Source organism: Semicossyphus pulcher, unplaced genomic scaffold (assembly GCF_022749685.1).
Source record: "Semicossyphus pulcher isolate SPU_LCO1_2020_fin unplaced genomic scaffold, fSemPul1.0.p SCAF_20, whole genome shotgun sequence".
Taxonomy (NCBI): Eukaryota; Metazoa; Chordata; class Actinopteri; order Labriformes; family Labridae; genus Semicossyphus; species Semicossyphus pulcher.
The window spans coordinates 19,755,192-19,765,663 of record NW_027211694.1 but is presented as its reverse complement, the minus strand read 5'-3'; positions in this window follow the sequence as shown (position 1 = coordinate 19,765,663).

Here is a 10,472-nt window from a genome sequence, read left to right as displayed (position 1 = left end):
AATACAGCAGAGTAGGAGCCATTGAGGTGATCCACCACTTGCCCGGCCACACCTGCTCCAAGTGTCTTGTTGTGCAACCGTGCAATTAAGACATCTCCTCCAGACTTCTTGGCTTGACCTTGGAAGTCGTATATTTTGATCATAGCCTCCAGCTGATCCCCTACATGCCACTGCCCCCCCTCCCTCTTCCCGGGGAGAATGGTGAAGGTGCTGTGGGCAGGATCACTTGTCTGATTCAGTGGAAGAGGAGCTGGCAAAAGTGGAGTTTCTGGCCAAGCAATCGAGTCTAATATGAGGCGTTCCTCTAGAGCGTCTGTAGAGGACAGTGGCTGGAAGGTGCAGAAGCCATGATGCTTCTGAGGATCAGTGGTAGCTCCCTGGAGGTTGATGGGGGAGGTTTCTTCATACTTTAACTGGCAGGGGGTTGAGACAGAAAGATTGTGACAAAGATGCCTTAAACAAATGTAAGAAAAGCAAATGAACTAAATAAAACAAAAAGGGCAAGAAGGACATTTTTTTCTGCTCTACACAACAAAATGACACAATATTTATGGATGGTAACAATAGTTGATCTGTTAGTTGTTAGTTGTAAGCTGCTGGTATTCACTCTTAAATAGTTCTTGTTCTTTGTAGGTCATGGCGCAAGTGCATTTAGGACCCGCTCCACTTTTGCTTGTTATATGGTGCAAAATCTGGGCACACAGTAAAGCACATATTTAGTCTCTTAATTGATCAAAGATGTATTTTGCGTATAACATGAATCATATATAATCGCTTTCTTATGGCATAGCACCAACAGTGGTTGGTGCATCTTACCACACCCCATTTTAAGTCCTAGAGGCCCACAAGTGCTACTAATACAATATGGACGCCAGGTGTGAACAAATCTACTATTTGCACTTTGCACCTTTTTGCACTGCAGAAAGACTGGGCACTTTGTTTTTCTGACGATCAGGGGAGCATTAAGTAAAGCCAGTACAGCTCACTGATTCCCCCAATGAATCTTTGCAGATCACAGCGGGGGAGATTGAGGTAAAATGACACAAATAGTTCAGGAGGGATTATAAGCTTTGAACACAACAGGGCAGTTAGATGCAGAGTCAAAAGTTCGTGTTGTTATGATACTGACTGCTTTATTTTTTTATGACACTGTATATGTAAAGGCCCAACTAGGGACAAAAGTTCAAATTAGCTAAAGCTATAAACTCTTCATGCAACACATCAGTTTTGTGCTCTGTACTGGAACTATGTTAAATTTTATCGTTTCTATCAAATAGAGTAAATTCAAATTCACGAGTATCTTAAAGTCCAACAGAAATCGCATTTAGTTATCCCAAACTACTGAAGTAGTTCTGTTTGGCCCTTCTGACTCCACCAGTCAGATCTGTCATGAACTTGGCCCACTGTCAACATGTGTAAAAACCTCTGCATAAAACCTGCCAGATCTTTAACAGGTACATAAAAGCCTGAGCATTACTCCCCCGTACTCGCCTCCCTCTACTGGCTCCCTGTCAATTTTTGAATTCATTTTTAAAATTGTATTTCTTGTTATGAAGTCACTTCATGGATCGGCTCTCTCATATTTATCAGAACTCTTATTTTTTATTTCATTTTTATATTTGTTTGTGATCATTTGTTCATCAGTTTTATCTGCCACTGCCTGTGAAGTATTTTGGTCAGCTCACATTGTTTTAATGTGCTATACAAATACATTTGACTTGACTTGACTGAAGTGTGTTTTGGGCATCATTTTGTTTGGCATCATTTTGTTTTAGTAAATAGTTTCAATATTTGTCACCTATTTGTTTATTTTGTGTCTTCAGTGGGAAGAAATGGGAACCAGTAGTTTGGAACACATCGATGGTTTTAAAATTGCAACAAAAGATTTTTTTAAAGAAAATTACCCAGAAACTCATATTGCATTCATTTGCAATATAAACGTGACCGTTATCTGAGACACATTAAAAGACAGTTAAAAAGAGTAGCCTGAAATCCGACCAATATTCAACATTTCATACAGTGTCTACTTTAAAATTGGATTTTTATTCTTAAGGGGTTCAACAAAAGCAATATTGCTTAAACAAGCAAATTAAAAGAGGTCTACAGAACAGAACTCTACTGAAAAATAACTAAACTAGATGTATACTCAACCAACAGACCTAACGAAATGAGAACTGAGGGGGACATTTATACAAGCTGACCAAACCAAGACTAAACATGCAGGGGAGGACAGCATACAACATAACTAAACCTGAATACAACGAAAACCCCCCCCCATGCTGTCTCATGACTTGGTATGGTCCTCCTCCATAAAGCCAGACTCCACCCACAGACACATCTTTTGGCCAAACCAGGAAGGAGACCCAGCAGCCAGGTAACTCAAAGAAAGGAAAAATGAACTAGTATAACTAAACAAACCAATGACAAAGCTTTGTAAATTTTGTGTTTACTTAATAAAGAAACCATGTAATATATAGAATGCTATTAACCACATTCTAAACCAAATAATTTGAGGGTGTTTTATGTGTAACTGACTGCAAATGAAAATAAAGATTAAGTTAACATGTGATAATGATGTGTGTGTTTGTGTGTGTAAGACAACCTTTCACTGTGGGGCTGTGGCCATCACATACAACCTTTGACCGCCATGTTTGGGGATCAGTCCTCCTCTGCTTCTGAATTAAAACATACAACAACTTTTTTAACTTAATTGTTACAGTCCATATGAACGTCCCTCTTTGTGTGTTTGCATAGATATTGGGAAATGGTCGAGGCCATGATCATTTTTTCAGAGGGGGGTGATATATTGTTATTCTGATTGTGTAAAGGTTTAATTTGTAATATATAATGTATATGAAAGATGTTGATTTTCCCAATGGCCTCCTTTTTTCCCTCTGCCCTAATGCCCTTACATTTCCTGCATTATGTTATGGTAATATAATGCCGGATCCATTAAGCTCTATGGCAGTGATTCTCAAACTGTGGGGCACGCCCCAGCATGACAGGGGGGGCGCGCTTTTTTCGTTTGGAAAATGTAGCAGGTGGAGCTATGTTTTGACGCCGGACAACCCGGACCACGTTGCCCTCGTATATGTCAATGATTTCTGTGAGAAGCACATCACATGTAGACTTCCACACTCTAATTGTACTCTTTTCTTCACTGTATTAAGTTTTAATTTACAATCTACTTTAATCTGATTATTCTTGACTTTGCTTTGCTTCACTCCCCCAACACACCTGCACCTCTGCACTCTGCACAGCTGCTGGCCCCGCCCCCTCTATCTGTCTGTCTCTCTGTCTGCTTTGTTGACTGCCTTCATCAGCAGCCTGTTTCATTAAGTTACAAAAGTTAAATATTTTCTCTCGCAATTCAAACAGCCTGTGAGCCGCGTGTGCACGAGGGACATTATTAATGATGTAGCGATCAAAACGATCGATCGATTGTTACCAAATGACATCTGCACCTTTTTATAAGCTTTATAAACAGCGACAATCAATGCATTTACAGTAGGGACGTACGGAGGTACACAATATGATTGTTTAGATTGGATTGCGTAACAGAACTGCATATGATTGTGTGTGGACAGAGAGCGTCCGATGTCGTACCCTCTTTTACCGTTAGAACACTAACTGGTCCCGCTGTTGTTTATTTGGTTGCCACAACTTCACGTGTGATTGATGTCCTGTGACTCCTGTCACTGTTTCAGGGCCTCCACTGCAAAATGTGTGTAGCGGAAACACTGGTTTTCTTAGCACAGATTGAACTTCACTGTTATTGTTCTGAAAAAGGTATTGCACATTTTATTATATTTCCATTTGAAAAATTCTGAAATTGTTGTGGTTTCATTTTGAAGAATGGTCACAATCTTGACTTTCTTTCTATAAAAGTTAAACCATTTGTGACAATTTTGTTGGGGGGGCTTGACAGAAAAAGTTTGAGAACCACTGCTCTATGGGGACATTTTTGCTGTTGTTCTCTTGACTTTTGAGGAAACAAAAATTAAAACATATTACCAAAACATCCCATCGACACTTTCAGTGACCTTTGCGAGGACAACAAAGGAAATCGTCAGGCTGGAATGTCAGGTCACAGGAGTTTGTATAACAGGTTTTACAAGAGTTAGAGTTACGCCGGGAACACACCGGACGAGGAAGTGCTGCGAAGAGCCGCGCAACGAAAATCGCGCGTGAGCCGGAGCACTTCTGTTCATACCAGACGCGCATTTCTCCGCACCGGTCGACAAGCGCCTCTGCTCCTCAGCTGTCGTTCACTCACATTTGGAGCAGTTTTTTCATCATGCTCTCTCTCTCTTGCTCTCTCTCTCTGTTTGCATGTGTGTTTTGACATGCCGCCCGCACCCCCTATAGCCAGCCCACTTTGTGTCTCTCTCTTTCTTGTGTGTATGTGTGTGTGTGTGTGTGTGCGTGCGTCTATCTTCATCTCTCTCGCGCTCTGTTTAGATACTGACAAATATATAAAAGCACACAAATATAACATCGCATTTGTCAATCGCAGTGTCTTATTTTGAAAATTGTTTTAATTTTGAAAATTGACCGGATTCTCTCGTTGTTTCATGTGTGACTTCCTGCCAGGATTGACGCAATCACTCGCGGCTCGTGCAAAAAATAGACCAGACGCCGAAACGATCACTGCAGGGCGCGAGCCGGCCGCGGAGGTGCGCGCTGCGCCGCGTCTGGTGTGAACGACACAATTGGTTAACATGGGCGCCGAAAGGAAACGGGCTCCGCTTCGCGGCTATTCGCGGTGCTTCCGCGTGGAATGTCAGGTCACTATCAGGAGTTTGTATTACAGGTTTTACAAGAGTTAGAGTTACGTTTTCTGCAGTCTGGCTACAAATACAGGCATTAAGGTCATTAATTATACTTTCTTGTTCTTCAGGTGTTTCCAATTGTTTCTCTAAACTTCTACACTTCAGATTTTAAAAACTGTAATTTTTATTCATCAAAATTCATTTTTAAGTTTCAGTTACTTTGCAGGTGAAGATAAATACAAAAGACAATCTACAAATAAATAAGGATGTATCGCTGAAGATCATATACATTAAGTAGTTCTAATTAGCCTTGTCTTTAGTAGCTTACCAATATCAATGCATCAATACAATACAAAAATACACTATAATATAAAGAGTTTAAATGGATCATTTTGATTTATGACTGCTTTTACTTTTGGTATTTTAAGTATATTTTGATGCAAATACTTCTTTATTTCAATAACATTTTTAATCTATTTTATTCTTTAAGTATCAACAAACCAACCCAGTAAATGTAATGGAGCACAAATTACGATTTTCCTTCTGAAATGTATTGGAGCAGTACAAAGCAGCAAATTGGTACAGAAAAACTAAAAAGTATACACATACATGAGAACGTTGTTGGAAAACATTTAGTTTCCACAATGTAAAATGAAACTCTTAACTCAGCAGGGATTTATAACACCAAGGAAAGATGAAACTTGTGAAACACCCTGTGTTGGATAAGCTATAAATGTAGTGAGCTAAGCCACCAGTTACTCTACATTAAATGTAGCTGCACTGAAGCTACCCCCCAGAGAAATGTAGCAAGCTAAGCTAAAACAACAGGGCAGTAGTAGCTTACCACTTTAAAGCTATCTTCTTTTAATGGTAAAGTTCATGTGAGTCCACATAATCGTTGTAGAAGTGTACACATCGTTCCCCTCTCATTGCACAGGTTTATAATTATTATAACTGGGTGTTTATCAAAAGACTGACTTCACTTCTCAGGCAGAAATAATTAGCAAAACTACCTTGAGAAGAGTTTGATGAGCATACTGTATTTTGACAACTCCCTGTTTCTTACTGGTATGGAAGTGATAGGTTACACTTATCTCACTATTGCTTTACTAAAACTCAAAGGAAGAAACTGTTAGCATGTTTGATAAATGACTGCCATCTCGACTTAGCTGCTACACTGTCAGGCTCCACTCAGTGTAAGCTGTTTGGTTCTGCACATTCTCTGTCCTTTCAGCTGAAATACAGCCTTAGTTTCTTTATTATAGAGTTTGCCTCCACACAGTGAACCATTTTTATTCCAAGTCAATGCTGTTATTATGGTATTAATATTAGGACCACTCTAAATTTCAAGCAATTTAAACTTTGACTTTGAATGTTGTGTCTGAAAAGATCAAGGCCTGGGCCACATAAGAGGCCTTGACCCTGAAAAAAGCGGCACCTCGCCGCATCTGGCTATGCATTTTTTCATTTTCTTTCACACAAACTATTATGAAGAGTATAAGAAAAGTTATTTGATTGAAATGACTAGTACATAATATTGTACAGTATTGTTCAGAGTATTCAGGGCTTTCCACAAACATATGGAGTATTCAGCCATTGGTGAAAAGTAGACAGCTAGGGGTGTCCAGGTGCATGCCCCCCCAGAGAAAAAAAATTGGCCTTAAAAGCCCAAAGTTGTTGGCTTCTGGCACATTTTAATGGCACTCTTCTATACACTGATATTTATTATTAAATATTTTTGTGATTTTGCTCACCCATTTCTAAACAGTAGGGAATTACGGCAAAGAAGAATTAGGCCTCTAGTGTGTTTTAGCACACTCTGTGCCCACCCTGTCTGTAAACAGCTATTAAGTTTGGTACAAAATAATAAGTTTAATTAATTTAATTACAATGATCAGCCCGCTTATAGTGTTCATGTTTGGATCTTTAATTAATTAAAAACATATAGGAAAAAAAAACAACTGTTGTATCCTGTAATTCAGGGGTGTCAAACTCATATTAGGTAGTGGGCCGAATTTGTTCTGATGAGACCTCAAAGGGGCCGGACTATTTTTTGCCAACATCATGATGTCTTAACACATAGATATATCGGCTACTACAGTTTTATTATTTGAAATCATTCAATAAGAGCCAACAGATACTTGTAGAAATCAGTGAGCATTTCATGTTGTTGCATAAACAAGAAAAAATGTAATAAAGCAACATGCGATCCTTGCAACATATTAACAAAGATTCATTTCAAATGTGAATGTCTTTATCATTCACCAATGATACATTTGAAAGAATAGGTTAATAATAATAGCACATAATAATACTGTACAACAGGGAAGTGTAACAATAAGTGGCATAGTAAACTTTTTCCTATACACCACTCTAAACAACAATACATTTAGTGTTTGAATCTCATTGTGATTCATTAATTATTAATTTCAAATATTGCTGGTTAAGGCTATAAAACAGCCACCTGTTGTCCAGAAAGTCCGACCTGATATCGGGGTTAAACCAGCTGCCCTGGGATCAGGGCCTGTGGAATCCAGTGTGTAGTGACGAGAGAGAGGAAGAGAGAGGGAGAGATTTTGCCAATCAAGTTTGTGGCCGGCAGTATATGTGAAACTGAAACTGAGGAAAAGGAACACTCACATTTTCACTTGCTGGTCGGCACCTGACACTTTTTCACTTCCACCAGCCTGTCGTCATCAGGAACTAGTTTCTGAGCGGTGGCGATTTTCATTATGTCCCTCAGATGTCCGTGCGTCAGCCGACTGCGCAGTTTGGACTTCATCCCTCACGTTAATACCTGCTTGCATACATATGTTGTCCCAAACATACAGACTACCTTTGATGCAAATGCTGTCCGTTATAAAGTAATGTCAAATGATCAGATGTAGATTCGTACTTTAACGGTGCACTACACTGCAGTTTGATCAGCTCCATTCGGAGTTCCTCTCTCATTTGCGTAATCCCTCTCCAGCTGAGTGAAGACTGTTGATCGACTTTTAAACTCGGCTATGAGCCCCAACAGTGTGTTCCTGTACATGTCCATACTTTCGTAATCCACAGGTACACATTTTAGACAGGAGAAGTGGGCTGGGTTGTGCTGGGACAGCTGCGCCTGCCACAGAGCACATTTCATTTGTAAAGCACGAGCGCTGTCGGAGTACTCTGTGACGAGTTTGTTGCGGCCCTGCATGTTAACGTTCATCACATTCAAATGTTCTGTAATGTCCACTGAAAAAGCAAGACCTGTAACCCCGTCTGGCTTATCTTACTCTGCCACTTGCTTTCCTCTCTGTGCCACGAATTGAGCGATCTCTGTGCGTAATTGAAAGAAGCGTCTAAGCACCGCTCCTCGTCTCAACCAGCGGACCTCAGTGTGAGGGCTGCTCATGCCTAATATCGTGATCAGGTAAACTATCATCAAACTCTCTATATATACATCTATAAAAACATAAATAGGCCTATATATATGTATATATATATATATATATATATTTTTTTTTTTCTTCCCCTTCCCCAAAATGTCTCGCGGGCCTGATGAGACCTCCTGGCGGGCTGCATCTGGCCCGCGGGCCGTATGTTTGACACCCCTGCTGTAACTCGAAGTTGTCACATGCTCAGACTCTCTTCTTAGTTATTAGTAAGAGGTTTTTGAGTTGCTACTGTAACAATCGTCCCTGCCTTCTCTCCCATGTGTTTGTGAACACTTCCGGGCCATGTGAAGCGTTCCAACACTCGCATCACTGTGACTCAGTGAATTAAACGGCCTTGTATTCCAGCTCTGCTTGTTTTTTAGGACTTTTACAGTGCATAATTATTGTCCACGCTCCCGCGAGTGTGATGCTTTGTCTCTGACCAGCGGCTCGGAGGAGGAGAGGACCACCACGGTGCAATTTAAGTTTAAAACAGTAACCAGCGAAGCTGTCCATTTCACGACTTCATATATGGCTATGCTACAAATGTCAATGATATGGAAATCTGCAAGAGAAATAAAGAAGAGGAAAAATAATCTGATAATAATCATCCCCTTATGATTTCGACCCAGACAGATGTCTGACTGTGTGTTGTCACGGTGCCCCCGACGATGTTTTCCGGTGCTTTCGCAGCTCGTAATGACAGCGACCGCTATTTGTGCAGTAAAATTCAATTTTCCTCTCGCTGCGGATCAGGACTGAGAGGTCTGCTGCTGAGGCCTTCCCCTGACGTCTGAATGCACGCTGTACACATTGCCTCGCATGCAAAGTCTTCTCAGCTTTGTCCGGTACACTTTGTGAATCGGTGTGAAACACTCTCCCCTGCTCCACAGGATGTGGGCAAGTTCCCTTCAAATGCTCTCCAGGAGGGTTGTCAGAGCCAGCCAGATCTGCCTACGGGTCAACATGGCTGATGACATAGCTGAACCAACGTCACGGGTAAGTTGGGAGTGAGTGGAAAGGGCAGCATCTATCAAATTCATGGTGTCTTGGTCACCAGACACGCATTGACATTTGCCAGAGCGGCGGTCAGGGTTAGGTCCCCGTTCCCTTCCGTGGGTAGGAGAAGAAGGAGCTATCAAAGTATGGGGAGGATGCCTCCCCAGCCCAGCCCTCTGGGCCCTCTTTTCCGGAGGTAAATCAATTGCCGCCAGACATGGGCGTCATCCAAAAGATAAGCCCTGCCCAAACATGAGGGGACGCACAAGGCACAGCATTCATTATTTAAATCTCCATGTCCTTTAATTTAAATCTCTATTTTTATTAAAGTTCTGTGTGATGACCATAAAAGAAAGGTAAGTTGTAAATGTTTATTTACTTATTGTTACTGCTGGATCACATGGCTGTATTCTCTGTTGCATGCGTTATTGACACTGGACAGTATCTGTGGCCGCGATTGTCAGAGTCAAAGGTAGTTGTCTGAGGATCATAAAAAATTTACCTCTTAGTCCCATGTGTGTGAATGTGTGTCTGTTTCTGCGTGTATTAGAGAGAGTGCCCATCAGAATGAGTGTGCGAGATGGAGAGCTTGGCATTTTGCCCAGCAGGAATCTCCCTGAGGTGAAGCAGGTGTGTGTGAAGCAGCAGTGAGCTTGTCCACGTCTTCCGGCGTCACCAGATCGGCAATACACTAGACGAGGGAAACGAAAGCTTGCCCTCACAGTCCCATAAACAACTTAATTTCACTGTATCTGCGAAAACACTGCTTTTTCCTTATGAGTCAAAGGTCTGCTGTGTGTCCTCGTGTGTAACAAGCACAGACTTGTGTTGTGAACTCTTCGATGTATGTCCATAATGCGCCCTCTAAATAGCAGAGACAGACTGCGCTATAGAATTTAGACTTTAGACCAGGTTTTTGTTGGTCTAGGGCGCAGTCGCTTTCTTCGTCCTCAAGATAGCAACGCGCCACCCTTTTGCCTGACCACACCTCATTTAAAGACCAACACGCCCATGGCTTCTAACGTGGGCACAAGATCAATGGAAAATAGAAATGACACTTGCGCTGCGCGCTTTCAAAATATCCCCCTTGGGGGAATAGAAAAGAAAACCTTCACTGCACAAAGCAAGTGGAACAATCATTAACTTATATTCATGCATTTTATTTACCAATTCATTTCAACTTAAATCGCCTCTTTTCTAAGTGAAAGTCGGAGGGAAAAAAGAAAACCTTAACTGCACACAGCAGAAGGAACAATTACTAACTCATATGTATGTGTTGTATTTACTTGTT